The sequence below is a fragment of the Plectrocnemia conspersa genome, unplaced genomic scaffold (assembly GCF_051122295.1).
Source record: "Plectrocnemia conspersa isolate PC_06_02 unplaced genomic scaffold, ASM5112229v1 ptg000002l, whole genome shotgun sequence".
Classification (NCBI taxonomy): Eukaryota; Metazoa; Arthropoda; class Insecta; order Trichoptera; family Polycentropodidae; genus Plectrocnemia; species Plectrocnemia conspersa.
The window spans coordinates 16658657-16681283 of NW_028277166.1; the positions used below are offsets into that span (position 1 = coordinate 16658657).

The 22627-nt window shown below is 31.3% G+C and overlaps 1 long non-coding RNA gene across 3 annotated transcripts in view; it reads left to right on the forward strand.

The window, feature by feature from the left end:
* The window catches only part of LOC148237870 (uncharacterized), a 158366-nt gene that overhangs the window by 95067 nt on the left and 40672 nt on the right, over positions 1 to 22627 (forward strand). For all 3 annotated transcript variants that reach the window (XR_015812677.1, XR_015812675.1, XR_015812676.1), the window contains one exon: positions 16400 to 16493. This is a non-coding gene — a long non-coding RNA (uncharacterized LOC148237870). The remainder of the gene's footprint in view (positions 1 to 16399; positions 16494 to 22627) is intronic.

Below are 22627 nucleotides of genomic sequence, written 5' to 3' on the forward strand. Positions count from 1 at the left end.
TTCACGTATTTTAATCAGTTTATTAGTGGTATGGTATATTCATTATAAGGATTATGGTGATTTTTATTGCTAGGATTTAAAATAATATTAACATACGCATTTTTATTTTTTTAATGAATTATAACTGTATCAATGAATTTTAAAATATTATGTAAACATTTATAAATATAATAAATATACCTTGGTTTCTAATATGATATATATACCAGAGCAAAAACATTTTTTTTTGGTATATGCGATAATATATCGTACATTTTATAGTTTGTACAACAAGATGCACTGTAAAAAGATTAAGAGTTTTTTAGATATCGACTTTATATTTTATTTCATATTTTACTATTTTTTAACAGTTTTTATTTAGTATTTCTTAACAAAAAAAAATCTATATAATTCATTATGATACACAGTAAATATTAGATTAATTTGAAGCCGAGTTTAACACTCTAAATTATATTTATGTATTTAAACGTAGAAGTAAAATTTCAGTGTAAAAATCGCTGCAAAAATCTATAACGTAATAAGGGAACTGCTGTCAAGGAATGTAATTAATTTCTTACTATAGCACTAATAGCTTTTATTATACACACTTTTTTCAATCAGGATATTGAAACTATCACTTTAATATATATATATATATGTAAATCTTAAGATTCAAGATTTTTTCTTTGTATATCTAGTCCAAAAATGGATTTTAGATTAATTTTGTATTTTTGTATAAAAGTAAAAAATAAAAAATAAATTTTAATTTATGTTTTATTAATTAAGTATGTTCAGTTCATTTAAAAGAGCAGTGATATGTATTGGAAATGTTCAATTAGCCATTTCAAATTCAAGTGCAGATTTTTCTTTTAAGTTCATGACTTTACTACGTTACTGATGCAAAGTACATAGTTTATATCATAGAAACCTAAAATTAATGGTGATTTAATCCTTTTGATTTTTTTAAAATTTATTTTGTTAATGATGACGTTTATAATATTGTAAATTTGTAACGTAATTTTATTGATGTAGAATGCAGTGATACTTTATGAAATGGAAATTATTATTTCAATTATCTGATAATTTTTCTTGTTAAAAAATGTACACTCATGCTATTTATGCATGATTAAATATGGCATAATATTTTTTTAATAGCACTAAACATTGAGAAGCGATGTATCTTTCACGCTCGTCACTATGTGATATTATTTCTACCCGCAGAAGTACGTTAATGAAATGGTCTCCCAAGTCCATTCATATAGCTTTTCCACTTTCATGTCACGATTCTTCGCCACCTCGGTGACATCTCTTTTATTCTATCCCCCAGAAGGAAGCGAAAAAACTCACGTCATTTTTATTCGTGCTCTGTATCCCAATATATTAATTAGCTTATTTTAAAAATATTTTTGTTTATATACAGGTGGCCAAAAAGCAACTTTTTGACGGAAGTGTTTATTTTTTGACATGCAAACACTTTTTTGAAGAATTTTTAGTGGTCCCACGGTCCACTGTTTACAGAACGTTTAGACACAGAGGTCTAAAAAGATGCATATTCATCACGGTCATTTTTCTGGATTTTTTGTTATTTGAATACGTGTTTAAAAGGTGGTAAAAAATAATTTAGTGGAAGTATTTTTTTATGTGTTCACATTTTCCGCATTGACATGCTCGCTATTGTTGTGTTTTTTTTTTGTATCACTCACTTTAAATACTCATCACTTTTACGCTCGATGTAACCTCTGCTTGGATGGAGGGCTGAAGAGAAAGAAAATGGTAAAACATGAAGTGAAAGGGAAGGAAGACAAAAGACTTTGTTGAATCACATACGTTGCGATTTTTTCAAATGAGTTCGCCCCCGAGAATTCAGGGAAATGTTTTCTAAAATAAATATTATTATTAATATGTAATATAAATGTATTATAATACATTTATTTATAGATAAATTATCTTTATCTTAAACATATTAAAATTAGGAAGGATTTTGTATACGTATACTAATTTTCTATATAAATAAAAATCTACATTGGCCAAACTTTTAAAATATATTATGCATAGTACATATTATCATTAGAATTTTACACGTGTGAGAGTATCATTAAGATCATCACCACCAGCAAATAATAATAAAAAACCTCTCTCATGTGCATTTCACATTGCATTAAGAATCATATGATACAACACGCGGGATGTAAAAACGGCATCGTTACGCAATAAATCATAATAATAAAAGCATTCTATGGCATAATGTAAAAGTTCGTTGGGTGTCCTTGGAAGTATAAATAGGGGAGGATTTTTAGTGACGTGATTTCACCCTCGCACCTGTTCGTATTATATGTGGCCAAGGTCGAGACGTGTGTGGGAACAGAATGTGGAAGGTGCACCTAAACCATACAAGGTAGCCTTTGGGGTTCCATTACGTAATTTACGGTCTCAATGCGATTTTAACGGCTCTTTCGTAAAGGGTCTCCCCCGAGGCATTTCGTTCCTTTAAAATTTACCCCCTCGCTTTTCGGGGTCTGTTTTTTGTGCCGCGGAGTGCAAAGTGCACGAATGTAAATAGAAAACGACCCGGGATTAATCCTGTACCCTTCTATAGTGATGAAAAAATTGGTGATATACCACGGTGCAGGTGACAAAAAATGAAAGGGAGGTTATTAACATAATTTCTCTTATCTGAAGGCTCGTATGTCAGGATTTTGGATGATTTTTTTAGAGTTGTTAATCGAGTGTGTTAAATAAATAGGACGAAACAGGTTTTTATATAAGCTACTGAAAAAAAACATCATTGCTATATCTCCGGATTAGAAAATAAATATTTTTCTTTGACTGGATGGAAGCCGAAGAAGTATACTTATTTTTATTTTTATTTTTACCTTTCACATAAGCAGTTTTTTGTCTAATGTTTAGTGTAGATATAAATTTAATTGTAATACTTTATTATTTATAATTAAAAAATTGAACTAATTAATGTGATTCATAATATATAACATCAGATTAATATTATGATTAAACATTTTTAATGCCTAATTAATTACAGAAAATATGTCGCAACGGTGGCTAATTTTTATGTTTATTTGTAACATTTACCTATTATTATTTATTCAAAAAATTCTATTACGGTGCTAAAAAATATATACATGACATTTTTGTTATGAGTTTTCCTAGGGCCTGGGTTCACTTTCGGTGGCCCTGTCTGTAGGAACAGGAAAAAGTTGCAGGGGCCATATATGGTAAATATGTTGGCTACGGCATTATGACTGTCGTTTTTGGCCATTAATAGTGTGAATCAATGCGTTATCATGGTGCAAAATCCAAGAGTAGTTTGACCACAATTCTGGTCATTCTTTTCTGGTTTTCCTTACGCAAATAGCGTAAAACTGCAATATAATATATGTACGTAATTTTACTGTTTATACCGAAGAATACGGTAAGGAGAACTCTGACATTTGGTCAAACCTGACGTGCTTTTTTGCTCTTGGTTTTTCAGGTCACTTCCATTGAAACGAGTGGACCTTTGGTTTCTAAATTGTTACTTCAATAAAAAATGCATTTGAGTAACTTTTATATAATATTATGCTTTGACAAGCTGGTATATGAAGCCATATGTCGAGTTTATTTGATTGTATTTTTAATAAAACATAAGATTGTGAATATTCAGTTGGTTCTAAACTTGCGTCACATATTGCCGCCATTTATGTTTCTTACGCATTGTACAGTAATTTTTACGTTACGTATCTAAACTAATTAAATATTGGTAGTTTGTATGTTATGATTTTTTAGTCATCTATACATGCACATACATATGACGAATATTTTATTTTTATATGAAATCCAGATTATCCAGAAAGCTTACAATTTGCGGCAAAACATGTAAAGTCAGATAAAACCGCTCCAAAAAAAGTTAAATACACAATCGCCGACGCTATTGGCATCATAACGATCGACTGTAACGGCCGTTGCTCCGTTATTTCCTCAAATCCTCTTATCACCAACTGTAACGACTTCGATAAGGCGTCGTTTTAAAAATACGAAAATAATAACAGCCCTTTTCTCTCTGCCGACCAGATGCTATTTGTTCTTTTTCTTCATCTCCCAATATAGATATTTCTTCTCGGATCGATCCGAGTCGGCACGCCAGATCTCCGAAGGTCGCCCAGTCTTCCTGCTTCACTTCCTCGTCTGTCGACCAGCAGGAACTTTAAACGTAAAAGTCTGCAACCTTGGACTGGTAGAACACTTCCGGGTGACGATACATACATACAAACAAGCCGGCCGTTCTTTCCGAGCCCAAAGGAACGAAAAACCTTTTTGTCTTGTTGGCTACGTTCACGGCCGGTTATGTGCGATTTAACGAGGGCAAATGAGCAGAATAAAGTTAAAAATACACGCGAATCGAGTAATCGGCGATTAAAAGTGAATCAACGTGTTGTTTTTGAGTGGTTCTTCCGTCTTTGATTGACCGACAAATTTATTAGGTAAACGTGTACGTTTCGTTGCGTATATCTGATTTGGCAAGACTAATAACTAAGTACACACCGTATAAAAATACTTATACAGATACTAATATGACTTTGATTATTGTTTATATTGAAAGTGTACAGCATGACAATGTAATATAAATATAAACAATTAGGTTGCTAAAAGTCAAATTAATTGTAAAAGCTAAATAAATACATGATATTAATTATGTATCTTAGTAATTTCTGAATAAAAATTATAATTAATATGAACAATAAATTATTTTTTGCCATCATAACAAAAACACTTGATATTGATATATGATTCATTAATTAAAATGTCTATTATAAACCATTTCCTTAATTACGTTAATGTTTAATTAGTTATATTTGCTTTGTGCTTATACTATCTGTATTCAGGCGGACGAAAAGTTGGCAAAAACTTTTTATTGATAATATTTACAATACACTGGAACCTTTAAATGCGAGTAACTTTATGCCTGCACTACACTCTGGAAGTTGGGTAAGGTTGGCCAAGGACGGAGAATATAGTGGGTTACTTCGGTCGAGTTCGGTTCTGCCCGCTCTAAAATCTCTCGGAAGTTGTCCGAGGTTACCGAGAACGGGAGGTAAAGTAGTGGTAATTCAGTCGACTTGGCCAGCTTCGAGCGCTTCCGAACATTGTCGGCAAACGGACCGAAGTCAAAGAAACCGAAATCGGAGCTGCTCTTTCGAGCGCGAGCGGTGAGATACTTCCCCTTTCGCTCTCTCACGTGTTAGCCACTTGTGTGCCGCGAGTTTAAAGTTAAACGTGACCTCAATGCCGCATGTTTTTAAATAAAAAAACTAAGCCTTATAAATAAAGTAAAATAAGATTTATGAATTTATATTTACATGTTTATACAAGCTCTATCAATTGAATCCAAAATTAGTAGAAAAACACACTTTTTTTTTATTGTCAGGGTTGGCACTTCCAGTATTTTTTTAATTAATTAATTTATGGTATATTAAAAAACAATCACAATAAAATGTAGGGATTGTCACTAAGAACTTAAAATCACAATTAGTACTTGTCCTTCGTGTAATAGATAGTATTTGAAGCACTTAGTTGGACAAAGTGCAACCAGACATTGTTGAGTGTGATATTTCGATAAACACTCGAGTGGCACCCCTAGTGGCATATCCTGTCAAAACGTCGTAATTAAAAGTAATTATCAATCTTTAAAACCATTTCTAGTTCCATAAATCTGCGGCATTGGTGGTCTGCTCAAGTTTTGCCCGCCCGTGGGTCCACGGCACCCAAGTGGTTAAGTGACGAGAGTGAGAGAGATAATGATATGGTTTTTCGCAAACTGAGATAGAACGAGTAATTCGGTTCGATTTCAGTATGCGCGTAGGCGTCCTATGGTTAACACGCACGTCGAGCGCTGCATCGTGGTCACGTGGTCAAGTTATAATACCATCTGCTTATCGGGGACTGCAACAGACTCTTACTGACATCTTTGAATATTATAGGGCACCAAACGGGATTAATTATATTTTTGATAGTTAATTCTTCTAGCCGATATCGTTATTATATTTTTTTTCATATAAAATTAAATAATTAAAAAATAATTAGTGGTACTTTTAATTTTTTAACGAATTTTTATTTAGAATCGATGGCGACAAATTCTAGGATAGTCACAGATGTGGTGTTCGTATTCTGAAGTATCATTTTTATGCCTTATGCCATTTTGCAAAAGCCGACAAAGATTTTGCGTAAATTGAATTTTTACGACCGAAAAGTTTTCACTGATATTGTATTGGTGAGTGCCCACACAAACTTTTGTATTTATCAGTAGCGTAATTTTAATAATATGACAATTTAAAAATTGCGATTATTTGGCACATTTTTCGATCGCACGCAAATATGCCAGCTGTACATGACAGCAGCCGCCGTGCGAACGTCATTCACGCCCGCCGTCCAGACGGCATATGAAATTTGTGGCAACTTCGGTTCGAACAACTTCCAGAGAGTGTAGTGCAAACATTATATACAATTATTTGGAAATACGAGAATTTTTAAAATCAATTTTGTTTTGATAAACGAGCTATGTCTTGCAATACAAGCAGTACGTATTGCATCACTTTCACCTCAACTGAGTCTTGTTTTCTCGTTGGTTATGGATATTGCTCCTGTAAATTATCTAGACTTTGAAGATGACTTACCGGAAGAATTCGTGTTCATTAAGATCTAGTTTCTTTCTCCAAACATCACTTCATTACTCCTGTCCATGGATTAGCAAATCATTTCAAACTTCAAAGAGTTTTATACAAAATTACTCATTTCAGCGAAACAAATCTTACCCTCACTTTTGGACTTTTGGAAAAAACATTTCGACTCCTTGAGCTGTCTCGAGATCATCGATAAAGCATGGGGTGTTGTTATCAAGAGAACTCGTAATTCTGCTCGGAGAAAACTCTGGCCTAATTGAGTTGACGGGTTTTTTCACGAAGGAAGTCGCCAATCGTGTCCTTGAGAAAAAAGCAACAGATGGCTATACAAAACAACATAAACCATCGACACTATAATCACAATACAATTAATTATTAAAGCTATTTATACTTTGTTAGAAATAGCTAAATAGTCATTATGATATCATTACTTACGGTAACAGTAATTACTTTATGATTTTATTTTTGGATTCACATTTAATGTAATATATTACGTATGTATATTATTGATAATTTTGATCGAATTATTGAATTATTGAAAATCATCTAGCATTTTTTTAGAACACCTATTATAATAGTTATGGCTTATAAAAAATAGAACATCCACAATAAATACCACACACGCTTACTACCAATTTCGGACACATACCTGCTTTATTCGACTGAAGTATTATTTATTATACTATACTGCATAGTAGTAGGCTACCGCTGTTTCTAAAACTATTATATTTTAAAATTAATAACTAATCATTTGAGTTGATATGTCGCTTATTTTATTTATATAATTTTACAAGGAAATTTCTGTCGCAAAAGTCTTTGTCAGATTATTTAACTTGATTAGATGATATATTCCTTTTTTTGCAAATCGTTTCCTGACTGAATCAAATTGCTGATTTGGCGAAAATATTAATACAGTTTATTAATGTTTATCTTTCCATACAATGAAAAAATATAAATAATTTACTACAAAATAAAAGAAATAACATTATGATCTTTTTACATTCATACTTTTCTGGACTACAATATAACAGGATTTTAACCTTTTAATATAAATGAAAAACACGAAGATCTTCTAACTAGAATATTAAATTTTATAAAATTATTTTTATGTACCGTAAAAGAAATTTATTTTAAATTATCTATGAAGGTAGTGACAGTGGAATTTCGCTCAACACGAGGACAAAAAAAGCACAGGAACAAGTTGGGCGTCATTCCTGATATCAAAATACAGTTGTCCACATTTTTTTGAAGAATATTTTTCATTCATATCATTCATTTACTTTATATAAAATAGTTTTCTTTTTTTAAATAGGCTGTAAATGTTTCACGTTTTAAATATGGTAATTGCTCCAGTACATGATACTTGACACTTACACATTCGATATTTTCAATCCTTACTACGTGTGCCAGATTTAATAAGTTTAAGTTGTTTGAATTTCGGATTACTTAACCCTGAATCTTATCTGAAATATGTACATTAGTCGGCTAACTTCCAAAACTTTAAAACCCTGGTATATTATTCGTATTTACATTATCTATTTGCGATCTCGAACGCTGATGGCTTCCAGGTATCTGTCGCTTTCGTTTTCGGCTCGTCGATAGCGCCATCGTGGAACCGGATTTGAGATAAAGGTGCTCCATCAAAGGCCGTGTCCATGTCCGCTTCCAAGAACAACCATTGTTTTGTGTGCGTGCGTCTGCTTTTAGCGCCGCTGAGGTGTTGGAGGCACCGAGAGCAAAGTTGGATAGACCCGTTGTTGAGATAACCGCCATCCCTTTTGGACCGTTCGCCCCCATCGCAACTCCCTTTTCGAGCCCTGAACAACACGTGGATGTTGAACAAGATTCCGGGCGGACAAAGGAAGCTTACCTGCTCGTAAAGAATTACGGCCACCATAACCTGTCGCGCTGGCGGCACGTGGTGGGGACTACGATAGTTAATTGTTCTTTCTATTATTGGGTGTTGCGATCATATTTATTGCTGAGAAAATATATCATTACTTTTATTATGGTCATCTTATCGCTTTTATCCAACATCAGCAATCTTTCTGCGTATCTAAAAATACGTGTTAATATACGATCTAAACAAATATTTTTGACACTAAAAAAATATTTTTATTTAATCATATTAAATCCATGAATCTAATTTACATGGTCCATTTTATTCATTCTGTTGTTATGCTAATATGGTATTGATAACTATACAGAAACATGATTTTAAAACAATCAAATTATTGTATGTTAATATTAAATAAGTTCTGAAAAAATTCAATTTATTGTTTTTATTTTAGTTGTGACAGTATATTGGCATTTTCGCTTCATACCCTCATATATTCACAAGGTCTCTACCGTCATCCTTTCTCCAAGAATCATAATAACAAAAAATAAATAAATTTATTATAATTTTAGTTAATACACAATTCTTCCCACGCAATGCATAGGTCACGGTCAATCCTCTCTAAGCGATTGCGGAAATCCTTGAATTGATATACTATAAAACAAACCCCCGCGAGCCGCCACTGGTGCGCACTTTCGTCTCCGTCGAGATAATATCTAGGAAACATCACAATGTGGAAGTTGTTAGGCAGAGTGGCCTCGGGCCTCTCGTTCCTTCTGACATACCATTATCCTGACGAACATAGAGATCTTTACATCTTTAATTTTTACACCTAAACCAGCGTTCTTTAATTTTTAACATTGTGATATCAAGTTTGCATACATGGTTAGAATCTATATTACATATAACATATAAAAATAATAATAAATTAGGTTTTCTTTCTTTTCTGTATCTCTAATTGATAAACTACCATAAATTAGATCTAAGAATTTGTCGACTTTGCCCAAAAAATATTTCCGGACTAGATTGCTCTTAATATGTAGTCATATTTTATATTTTGTGTATTTAAAATAATATAGTAATTTTATCGCGTTATCCACACAATCATTCACTGCATCAATAATACGCTGAAATATTTTTTAATTAGTACAAATAAATTAAAAAAAAATACCGTTTTAGCTTTACATTATATTTTTATTATTATAGGCGCTGTATTGTTTTTAATTACTTTTTATTACAATAAACGACCGATTACAATAATAAACGGCAATAGACGGAAAACATTCCGGTATGAAGTGTGTTTGTCGCTTGAGTAAGCATATTTCCCGATTTTTTTAAGCAAATAAAAAATCTGATAATATATATGCATTTGCAAAAAATATAATCTGTGCAATATCTATATAATTCGATTTTTTTTGAAATCAATTACTCAAAACAACATTCGTTCACTTTCTTGGAATGTGTATGTAAAAAGTCGTAAGAAAAATCTGCAGCACTTCCGAGTGCAAAATTCCGTTGCAATAGCGATCCTTTTCTATGTAAAAAAAATACACAGATCTTTGAAGATTCCGTTATATTTTTTTTGTGGAATAATCCTCAAGATCTTAAGAAGATCCCTAGGGGAATTGAATGTATATATAATATATACCTAGACGTTTCATTTAATTCAAAATTATAACAAAACCATTGTTCAGTATCTGTACTAAACAAACAAATTATGATTCATGTTTAAAGATTCAGAATTTTCGCTTAAGTTGTATACATATGTATATATAACGTCCATATTGCACATTATCATCGTTGTGTAATTTATGAAAAATGAATTGTGGGTGGATGGTTTTGGAAGACGAATGGTTCTTTATTTTTTTGGAAGTTCTTACGAAAAGGGCGGAGCTGCAGAGTCATCTCGGACACAATCATGTTTCGGACCTATATATTTGTCATTTCAGTCCATTATTACCCAGATTTAAGGATGTTTCTTCCAAAAAATTTGGCGCGAAGTCATCAAACTTGATAAATGGACTCGCGTGGGCGCATTCGGAACTTGAAAGGTGAGCCAAAAAAAATTAAGGAACTCCAAGACGTTCTCACGATTTCGGACAATAGTTATTTTTTGCCTCCGGGGTGAATGCGTGCAAGTAGATTCTTCTATTCATCGAAATTGCGGAAAGAATAGGAAAAGAACCTGGAAGCGGTGGCGACAATGGTCCTTTTTTGATTTCTTCGAAGGTAGAACTGGGCGCTTTTGATTGAAAAAAGAAGCATCTAGGACAGGTAAGAAAAAGGATCATAATCGATTGGCGACATTCTTCACTGACGAAGCGCCGCTTTGTTGCGCAATATTCGAAATGGTAACACAATGCTTGGTTTGTATTGTATAATAATATATATTTATGTATTTTATATATCATATTTTTTTGGCAAAGGTTTTGATGATCTGCGTGTATAGGCAATACAATAATCGAGTTTTACTTAGGTGTCGCAAAAGTTTACCTTTCTCAGCGGCAAGGTTCAATCAAAATAAATATTGAAAAAAAACGTGTTAAGAATAAATATAAAATACATTGTAGGACAAAAAATGATGGTGCCAAATTTCGATGAATTCAATATCTCATATTAATAATAAAGATAAAAATATTTACAAACAAATTGCATATTACGAATCCAAAATTAAGACTAATAAATATATTTAACTTTACATGTATCTATTTCTTTTAAGTCTTAATTTTGCAATAAGCGATTATATATACATATAAAAAAATTTAAATTAGTATTGAGAAAGAATTTTTTTAGCTGATTATATTATAATATAATTTTTTTAATACCTAATTTTTACGACCTAGATCGATTTTAATCACATATTATATAGTGAGATTAGAAAAATCTAAGTCTACATAATCTATGATGATCAATCGAAATTATTATTATTATATAATACTAATTCCGTCTCCTAGACAAAATAAATTTAAAAACACTAAGATCCATATGGGATTCGAACCCGGGTCTTTCAGGTCATGCTGGTCAAATAAGCATTTTTTTAGAAAAAAATTAAAAAAAAAAAATAGGTTTTAATATTTTATATTAAACGATATTTTGTCCTTATCCATAATGTAGAAGTCATACAAAAAAAATAATAAACATTTTAAAAATCTTGAGCTGCGAGTTGGACACCCATGACTTGCATAAAAAGTTATCAACCTTCCAGATAATTTTATTTTATGTTATTAAAAAGATGAACTAACACACTATACAAATATTAATCATTGCTACACACATATGCACAGAAGTTTTGATATTATTGAACAGCAATTATAGTTAAACTTACAAATTATTTTTCTGCATAATATTACATTGAATTGCCATTTTTCATAAAAATACTGTTAAAAGAAATAAATATTGTTTGAAAATTGAAACATTTCAAACTGCTGTTTCTTGAAAATGCTTTGTTTAATTGTCAGTGTAGCACTTTGATAATAAACTGCTTTATTTTGTATATAAACTGTTATTTTCCTTTGCCAAGTTTTGTAATGCAATCAAGATTTTGAATATTTTTTTAGGAATTGTATTTTTATTTATAGAAAACCTTGAATTAAATTGATTGTGCATTGAGAATATTTTGTAAATTTTCACTTACAAATGAAAAGTGAATACACGAATCGGTAAATACTATTCGCTTGCAGAAGAAAGAGGATATTACAATTATTTTATTTATTTTAACATGATATCTTACCAGATGTTGAAATTTAAACACTTGTCTTAAAACATCTTGGTCTGATAAATATTTGTACATTCTTTTAAATACTCTTTTAAGCATTTTTAAAGTTTATAATATTCGTTTTTAATTAATTTAGATGCCACATATAAATCTGATTACATTTATAGGCAAAATAATGCATTTAAAATCAAAACAGTTTATTGTCTTGATTACTAAATATTATATTATTTCCGTGCTGTTTTTTAGCTTTTATTACAATTTATATTAATGCTTTAATCATATTTAAAACCAAAGTTTACAGCCGAAAATTGTCTAGCATAGCACATTGAATACCTATACGAATGTATATCTATTTTAATGTTACATTTGCTTCGTTATAAAAATTTAATGATAGATGCGTAAAAAAAATTAAAAAAATATTTTTTATATAGTACATTAAATATGTATATTACTATTTATTTAATAAAAACACTATAGATACTAAATAGCTCATATTTATATATTATTTACATTCGTAGTATGTTTTGAAAGAATCCAAGGTCCAAGTGAACTTTTGTTGTATACACACAAACACAGAGTGCATTAACGCTTCAATTTGTCAATATATCAATGAAAGCGATCGATTAAACGACACGAAAGTATTTCTGGACTCTTTTGTGTCCGCAAACAACGCCAGTGGATATGTTTGCCAGGAACGGTGTCAATTCATTCCGGTGTTTGGTTTTTTGCGACAACTCTTGTGCCACAACAATATCAACACGGCACTCGGGCCAAACCGTCTATGGATCGATTATAGACTCAATGGGCGCCGCGGACATATAGACTCTCTTATAGATGTCTTGCATTTCCTATTCATTTTTGGATCACCGTCTCCAATTTCCATAAGGCGGACGGCTTTGATTGATCTTCTCAAATCCCCGATGACTGTGCGTTCATCAAAATTGTGAAACGTCATCGTTCTTGTGCTTGAAAAAATGTGTACGTGAGCAAAAAAGACAATTTCTTATTTAGAATTCGCAAAAAAATACTACTTTTAAGTGTGAAATCATTGAAAATCCAAAATATTAATGTCTAATTTGAATCATTAAATTAAAAAAAATATTTAAAAAAAATCAGAACGAAGCAAACATAATATTTAAAACTCAAAAAGTTGAGGGTCCGGTATTCGCACACTCGCTAGCTACGGTACCTCACGACAGTGAGGTACCGAAGCTGTGCTCTACATGTTTTTATCTAATTTTATTTATATCTATGGTTATTATTGTTTAATTTATTTTAAAAAGCATTTTTGTGTGTTTATTTTTATCCACTGACTAGGATGCAACGTTTATTAAAACATAAAGGATATATTAATAAATAAAACAAGTTACTGGTTTATAACCATGTTCTAGTTTACAAAAAGAAATTACAATTATTATGCGAAAATAAAAGTAAAGTGCAGTTTCCTTATTCACTTTTAATAGGCGGAAGCAGTTTATGAGTTTTAATTTAATAAAGTATTTAATTTATAATTTATTTCTCAGCCTCTCTAGAATACATTGCTCTGAAGGCATTGGAAATCTTTTTTCTTTAAGAGATAATCAAAATTCATCTTCAGCCCCACATATTATTAATTTATATATGTATATGCCTTACAATATATGATTCCACTATATAATTTTCGAGAAAACTAAGTACTTATTTTACTTTTTCGTGATACGTTTCTATTACTAGATATCTTCAACATTATATGTTTATGTATAACATATTTTATGTATAAATAATATACTATTAATAAAAAGACAGATTTTTCATACAACCTAATCCATTAAATTCACACACACAAATATTGGTCCATGATTGTGCTTTTGTTGCAAAGCTCGAATATTTTCACCTCGACTGGAGTGCATGTTGCATTGTGCACTTTTCCATCTCCGCGGATGCCTTTCCATTATGCACGATTTTTATTTATGTTTCCTGTTTATTGTCGAGATGGAAGAGCACACCCTCGGGTCTCGGATAACAACAGTCCATCCAACCCAAAACAGCATTGTGGAGATGCGCCGATAAAAGATACAAAATGCACTCACAGATGCTGCTGTGCATTTTAACGCCGACAATGAACCAGTTCATTATGGACCGCCGAGCACAATTGAAAAAATACGGTTAAAATTGAAGAATTCGCCACGTTTACATTATATGAGTTTACTATGTAATAGTGAGTGGAATACGTCAGTAGTTTTGGCAATGGGCATGAATGGACCTTGGAGTTATGCGATTATTTTATTATTCTTTTTATTTGCTTATGCTCTTTTCAATGATTTGTGTGGAGTATAAATGTGGCGCTAAAGTTTTTAAATACAGGGGTTGCCAGAGAAACGGGTGTTTAAAAAATATAGGATAAATATTTATATTCAGCATTATCAAATATATTAAAATAAATTATTATTTAATTACCGATACATTTTTTTGTCATCTGTGTGAAGAATATACTTATTACGAAAGGCACTCAACTGTTTTTTGTAGTTAATATACAAAATTAAGAATAACGCATTTTTCATTATGTATTGTATTTATTATATTAAGCAATATTAAATCTATTATCGTCATCGCAGATCGGTATTATTTTTTAATTACAAGATAAGATTGAATATGTAATCTGCAATGTATTGTAATAATATTATCGGATAATCACATTACATATCTAAATATTTTTTTAATAAAAAATATTGTCACATATCTGATTTAGATATAGAGATTAAAACAATAATAAAATCTTCAATTATATTATCTATATCAGGGGTTGGTAGACTTTTTTTGAAAAATTCCGAATTGAGAATATTTTATTTATAAAGCAAAATTTAAGTGAGCATAAAAAGTAATTTTCCCTAAATCTTAGAATCTTAGCATCTATTATGTTTAATATTTTATATAGTTGAATCTAATATGAGTTAAGTTTTTCATTGTTGTTTTAATTTAAATTTATTAATAAATCGTAGTAAAGGGCGAGTTTTTTCGTTAGAAAAAACTTCAATCGCTACTCTTAGTTCAACAAAATTTAATTAAATATTACCAAAACTGAGCCATCGAACTATTGTATGGTAGAGAAATTCAGGTTAATATTTAATTTGCTTTTTACAATTTTTTTATTAAATTGCCTATTGATGACACTCACAATGTGCTCAGCAATCCTAGCAACTATTTTTGTCGAAAACTTATGTGTCGAAATAAGGTTGCAATAATCATACATGACTAAAAATGGTTTTATTTTATTAGTTAATAAATGAGAAACTTATTTTAGTTACAGCCTCATTTTCCTTATTTTATTTTCGCGAAAAATGTGTTTTTGATAAAAAATCCGTATTAAGCTCTTCTGACCGTTGCTTTTCTGAAAATTGTGAATATCGTTTCGAGTAATTAATCTGGTAATGACCACGTATATTATATTATTTTAGACATTTTATCAATGCACAATACACGTCTAATTCGATAACAAAATAATTTATAATCCACTCTACTTTAAAAGCACGACATTCGAAGTTTCTTATTTTCTGGCTATGACAATGATAATACAAATATCGATAACTGTGTTGTACGAGGCACTGAAAACCCTGCCAAATTATAACTGTTTAATTCCAAACAAACATAATTTTCATTATTATTTTTAACGTATTTTAAATAATTATTCAAATAAAATTGTTAAATCACTTTCTTAGTTGCACTTAGTAAAATTTACTAAATTTTATGCTGTTGAGAAATTTAAATCCTGTAAAACTGCACAATGAAACGCGTTTAGTTGTCTCGCTATTTAATGAAATTGAGACAACGATCCTGGGTGGTGCAATTAAAAGCCAGAATGTATTTATTCTTTGAATTCCATTGATTCTTAGTAAGTGCTTTTTCCCGTCAATTCGCAATTCACCTTTAAAATAAATACCATGATATTACATACGTTACAAAGACAATTCCTAAATGTAATAGAAATTATATAATAATATTATAGACATCCTGATTTACCCGGTCTGATGTAATGCATAAATATTTATTTTATGAATAGTGAAGACTAACAACAAATAAATATTATATGTTACACATACTCTTATTTACTTAAATATAATTATATAATTGTATATGTAAAGCATTACATTAATCAATAATTCATATATGTATATATATATATAAATATATAATGTAGTTCTATTCACAAACTGATTGCAGATGAATATCGGCGGAAGCTGCGTGTCATAATTAGGTCATCCGCAGATGCATCTCGAACATCAATTCCTGTTCCGGCAGGAAGCTAACGTTTCAAGTATGTAATTATTAAACAATCCGGTATGCCATGAATAACGTTCCGACACGGAAGTTCAATACAATGATTTATTTTATTAAAATTTTCTGTTCGACGTTGTATACTGAAAATATTTTTTAAAACATGTCATTTCAGTAAAATCGTATCGTAGAATTCAGGATGTTTATAAGTGATCATGATTTGAGGGTGGTGATTTGAAAATGTGTTTTACTGGAAATAAATTTAGTGTAGTGATCGTGCGTTACTTTCTACAATGTATTTTAAATGTAAATATAATATACTAAACGGCACGTTTCGCGCTCGCTTTTCCGCGCTCAACCGTCATTATGTCAACGATTTCGTTTTTTCTCGCGTTTCACGGTCACTTAGAGGCGGATCAGCATGTGCATTGGTATACAATGCAACAGTAATCTCGCACGAAAGTGATCACCATCATCTAACGACCTAGGATCCGGCCGGTGAAACTGCTGCACGCGCCGCACCAATTCCCCGTGGAAATTGCTCGTCAAGAGTTTTCCCAGTGACTGAGTCTGTGTCGGTCACAGTGTCACAAGTAACGGCACAAGAATGCACCGCACAGGGCTTTTTGTCGTCTCCGTCAAGTGTCACCGTAACTGTCACGGAGAGGTCTCTTAACCGGAGAGGCCTCGAGAGTTGCGGATCCGCGACCGGGACCTCGTCGCTCTCCTTACCCAACGGCCCGATAAGGAGTTGGGATGTTTGTCTAATTGCGTTAAGCTATGACGAAAAATTGTAGTAGGTCTAATAGAAGTTCGAATAAACTCATTTGCGTTGTTATGATATACAGAAAAGACAGACCCATACACATAGTTGTTTTTTTATTTAATTGCTGAATCATCGCAATGATAAGAGCCACAATTTATGTTACGCGATTTATTTTTAGATTTAATTAAGGTAGTCTGCATTTATTTTATTACATTTATTGTGAGGTGCTAAAGTACAAAGGATCTGATTTAAATATAGCAGCGATTAGTTTTCCTTAATATCTTCTACTTCCTGAAACACAGCTGTATATTATAGGGTGGGTAATGATTATCTTCATAATAAAACAGGAACCAACATTTGAAGTCTTCATGTAAGATTTCCTTAAATATTTTATCTCATCTACTATTATTTGGAAAAATATTCAGCGATCATATGCTTTAATTAATAATACTTAATACTTAATCAATTGAATAAGTTACACCTTGAACATCCCCACGTTTATTCAAACTCAAATATGATTTAAGATGTTACGCAGTGTACAAATTTCCAAGTATTCGGTAATTAATTCAGATTAACACACAGGATTCGGTAATTTTTTCAGATTAATATATTGCATATTTAGTTTAATTTTAATTAAAAAAGTGCAATTTTTTGGTATTATAGTTTGAAAGGAAAATTAATAAACTCCTACTCCTACTTACTCGTATTTTTTATGTTCTGTTGTAATCTGATAAGCGTAAGCCCAATGCGTCACAGCGGGGTAAATCAGAAATAATGAATACTTATAAGTAATTAGTGATAGTCTGGAAAACGGTGATAACTAAATAATTATTTACAATTAATATGTCACTTTTGCAGCTTACGCTAGTTTTTATATATAAAAATTCAAGTCAGCTGTGAAGGGCTCGAACGCGTGGCCTCTGAGTTACCAGTCTAGGTCATACAGACTACGCTATTTCGACCCTATTTATTAAACTTAAATTAAAAATACATTTAGATTTAATTGTCCGCATCGCAAAATTTAATATTTAACTAATCAACTGCCATATTTTAAACGTTAAGGTTACTTATTGGCTCATCTAGGACAACTATAGGTTTTATTTAAAATATGATTACCTAACGGAAATAAAATTATTAAGCTATGCTAAACAAATTAAAAACATTAAATGTCTTCACGCCTGCACCACTTCACGTTTCAAAACAAAATAAATATGAAACATTTAACACAAGCATATTTTTTTAGATTGATTTTTAGACCGTTTTGTTTATTTTATTAATTACTATGAAGTTATTTTATTCAGATATAAATTGTCCGTTCCATTCTCAACATTTGCATCATTTTACGAAGATGCAAAATTATGTTTATATTGGATAGAAATGCCCTTATTTTAATTTAAAAAATGCAATTTTTAAAAACTAGAAAGACATGCATCTAATACGTTCCAGTGGTCAACAAACTATTTAATCGCATAGGCAAAAAATCAGTGCATACCTCTGAATATATACATATATTGGTAAAATAATCAAATATATCTAAAATATTTGCTGTTAACTCTTCTACGAGTATCCAAATGCATTGCAGCTGTCAAATTCTCGTTTATTTAATATTTACGATCATGTCAATATCACTTGGCTTACCCTAAAGTATTGATTCGAGTATCCCCTAGGGTACGCGTATCCTATTTTAGAGATCACCTGACCTTAGGTAAAAATCACCATTCAATAAAATACTGAACAAAAGTTTGCTGCGAATCGTAAGGAATTAAATGTCTTAAAAACACCACGTCTCTGTTTCAACTGTGACAAATGAAGTTCAATGAAGGCACAGACTTTTCGGGTCTTGCCCTATTACTCTAATTGGTAACCTACCAACGAATCTGAAATTTACATTTTTTTAAATGGAGTCAACTTATGATAGAAAAAATTGATGTACACATGTAAATTTTGTATTTTATAGTGCTATTAAGATGCGTGGATACTTCTAAAAAAATTGGTAATCCACGAACTCTACTGCACCTCTTCGTCACATCCGAACCTCTTTCTTCCTATCATATTTTAGAGTGTAAACAAGATCTAGCGATTACGGTGTATGCTGCACACTTTTTGGGACTACAAAACATGCCTCATATCCAATAGAAAATTCGGTGATTTATATTTAAAATGTTTTAAACTGCTACAATGTAGTTTGATGTCAAGTCTTCTACAGTAGTCCAGTCAAGCTGTTCGCTGCATATTTCATTGTAGTAGTTGGTTGTGTGCAAATATGCTATTTAGCCCACGTTTAACCTGTTGCATAAGTTGCTAAGTCCTGCGGCTGGGAATTAATGGTCATAGTTTTTAACTGGCGGCATGTGTCTGGCCAACGTCTCGTCGATTTCGAACAAGTAACTGTTGCCGTGCAATTGCAACGGTGCGACCACAGGCCCTTGTTTCTGATCCGATCCCATGGTCCCGTATGCACTTTATAGCGGTGCTCAAACTGTACTATTTTGCAACAAACAAAGTTCAATTCCTAACCTTTCATTTGGCCATTATTTCAAGGAGTAAAAGAGGTGGGTGACTTGTATCATTAGTAGGGATTGAAATAGAAAGGGAGGGAAACTCATTAATTTATTGCATGGTTTACTTTTTTTCAGTTAGATAAAAGCAACGGACTCTTTCTCAAAATATTTTTTTTTAAAGTAAAAAAAGAAAATACATTGATATTGTAATACCTTTTATTTATGTATAAAGCATGTTAATTTTAAGGCTGTTGTTGTTGATCTAAAATAAGAGCATTAAACTGTTGTATGGTTTGACAAAACAATATGCTCGTCATTTTGAGATTTCATTTTTATGGTTACAAATGTTGAAAATTCCGAATCGAATAGATACGTCATTGCAAACAGAATTAAAACTAGCATAGCTCATTTTACAAAACTAGCCTACTATGAATACTAGAATTTCCAAAAAAAATTTGAGTTGAACTCTAACTGTAGTAAGCTTTTTGTTCTATAATGAACGGGTTCAGCCTTGGTTAGGCTAGTATCTTCTATACAGTTTATAGCAAAAAAAAAAAATATTGCGAACCATTCAATTTAAATCTAATCAGAATATATTTTTTTCACTATCCAGATAATATTTAAATTAAATTAATAGTGAATTAAATTAAATTATAGTGTTCGCAGATACATATATATTTTTTAACAAGAATAACAGAATTGTGTATTTAAATTAAATTATAGTACTTTCTATGTTAATTAAATAACGCAATAATTTAACAATCGTATAGTGCTGTATATTTGCACTCTGGTGTACAAGTGGACGTCATATACACAGATTTTGAAAAAGCATTTGATAAAGTTAACCATGCTTTACTTGTAAAAAAGTTATCTAATTTCGGGTTTTCTGAAGATCTCATAAATCTATTCTCAAATTACTTGACCAATAGATATCAATTCGTCAAGTATAATAACTCTTTTTCAGAACGATATAAGACCCCTACTGGAGTACCTCAAGGATCCAATTTGGGTCCATTGTTGTTTTTATTGTTCATTAATGACATAGAAACAGCAATAGAGCATTCAGATTTTTTATTATATGCAGATGACTTGAAAATTTACAAGAAAATGCATTCGATTTCTGATTCCCTTGACCTACAAGAGGATCTCAACTCTATATGGAAATGGGCTTGCTATAACCAATTGCCTTTCAGTGTAAAGAAATGTCACACAATTTAATTTTCAAGGTCGTTAACGCCGGCAAAATATTCATACCATCTAGGCGGATATTTTCTGGAAAGGTTTTCTTCAACAAGGATTTAGGAGTGACTTTCGAAGAACGTTGGAAATTTAGCCAGCATATTGCAGAGACTCATAGCAAATCCTTAAAAATGCTCGGTTTTATCTTGAGAAATGCGCGCTACTTCAGGAATACTTTAGTATTGCGCACTCTTTATGATACTCTAGTCCGCAGCATACTAGAAACTAGCTCCATCATTTGGATCCCAGGCGTAATGAATCAATGTAATGAATTGAAGCTGGAAAAAGTACAACGTAAATTTCTTCGATATTTATACTTGAAGGAATACGGGTATTATCCGTTCTTGTTTCCCAGTGCTTTTATTTTAGGAGCCCTGGGATACGTTTCTTTGTCGACTCGCAGAAGTGTTTATGTAATTAAACAATTCTGGAAATTGCTCAAGGGCATCGTAGACAATCCTTCAGTGCTCGAGCAGCTTCAAATGTGGGCTCCTGAAGGTGGTTATAGTTCTCGGTCGCGTCCACTATTCTTACCTGTAAAGTCTAGAACTGGAGCACTTGCCAACTCTTCTCTGGCTAAGGCTATTCATCTGCTCAATTCTGTCCATAGAAATGTTGACATTTTCTCTTGCACATATGAAGTTTTGGTTCAGTTTGTATGGGACAATGCACACCTGTTGAGGTGATTTGTGTCTGTTATTTTATCTTGTTTTTTATGTTTTTACTTATATGCTTTGAGTGTGTGTGTGTAATTATACATATATGAAATTGTATGTATGCATACTATATATTTATATGTATTATGATATATTTATACTTTTGACTATCGTGACGCATTAGGTTTACCTGTCAGGTCACGATGGTTATAATTTTAATAAATAAATAAATAAATAAATTTGCGGATGCATCACGACAGAAGGCACACTTCGAGAATCATATGGATTTGATTTATGCTGGTAGGATAGACGTTGACTGAAGTAAATTAATAAAATATATAAATAAATAAAATATATATTTATATATTTAAAAAAATAATTAGTCTGCTTAGTTCTAGCCTCATGTAATCCCGTGTATCCAAATACATATTTACTTTCATTAAAAACTAAATTTCAAGCTATTCATATAATTTAAATAAACTTTTAGGTTCATGAGAATATGGATGAGGATATTCGGAAGCAAGAAATGAGCGATTTGTACTTACTTAGTACACTTACTTACTTAGCTTTTTAATTTTGTTTTTCTTTTATCTCCTGCGATTCATTTTTTATTAATAACATAACGAATTACTTTATACGCTAAACTTTTGAGTAACTAATAATGCGTAAGAGTCACTTTAAAATGTGCTATTATATTATATAATTTTCGAGTAATTTTAAAATTAAATTTGATGAAATGCTTTAAAATATCTTATATAATTTAAAACATTCATATATGAATTTAAATGTGAAATATGTAACAATAACTGCTATTTCTTTTCAATATACATTTATCACTACATAATTTTTCAAAGAAATTTATATATGTATATAAATTATTATTTTTCCATCCCTAATACAGTTTGAGAACCACTCACCCGAGGGTATTAGTTACACAAACGTTACGCGAGTGTTACGCGCCGAGGGCATATTGTACGTCGAACAGGTGAGGCTACCTGTAACAGTTAACCTG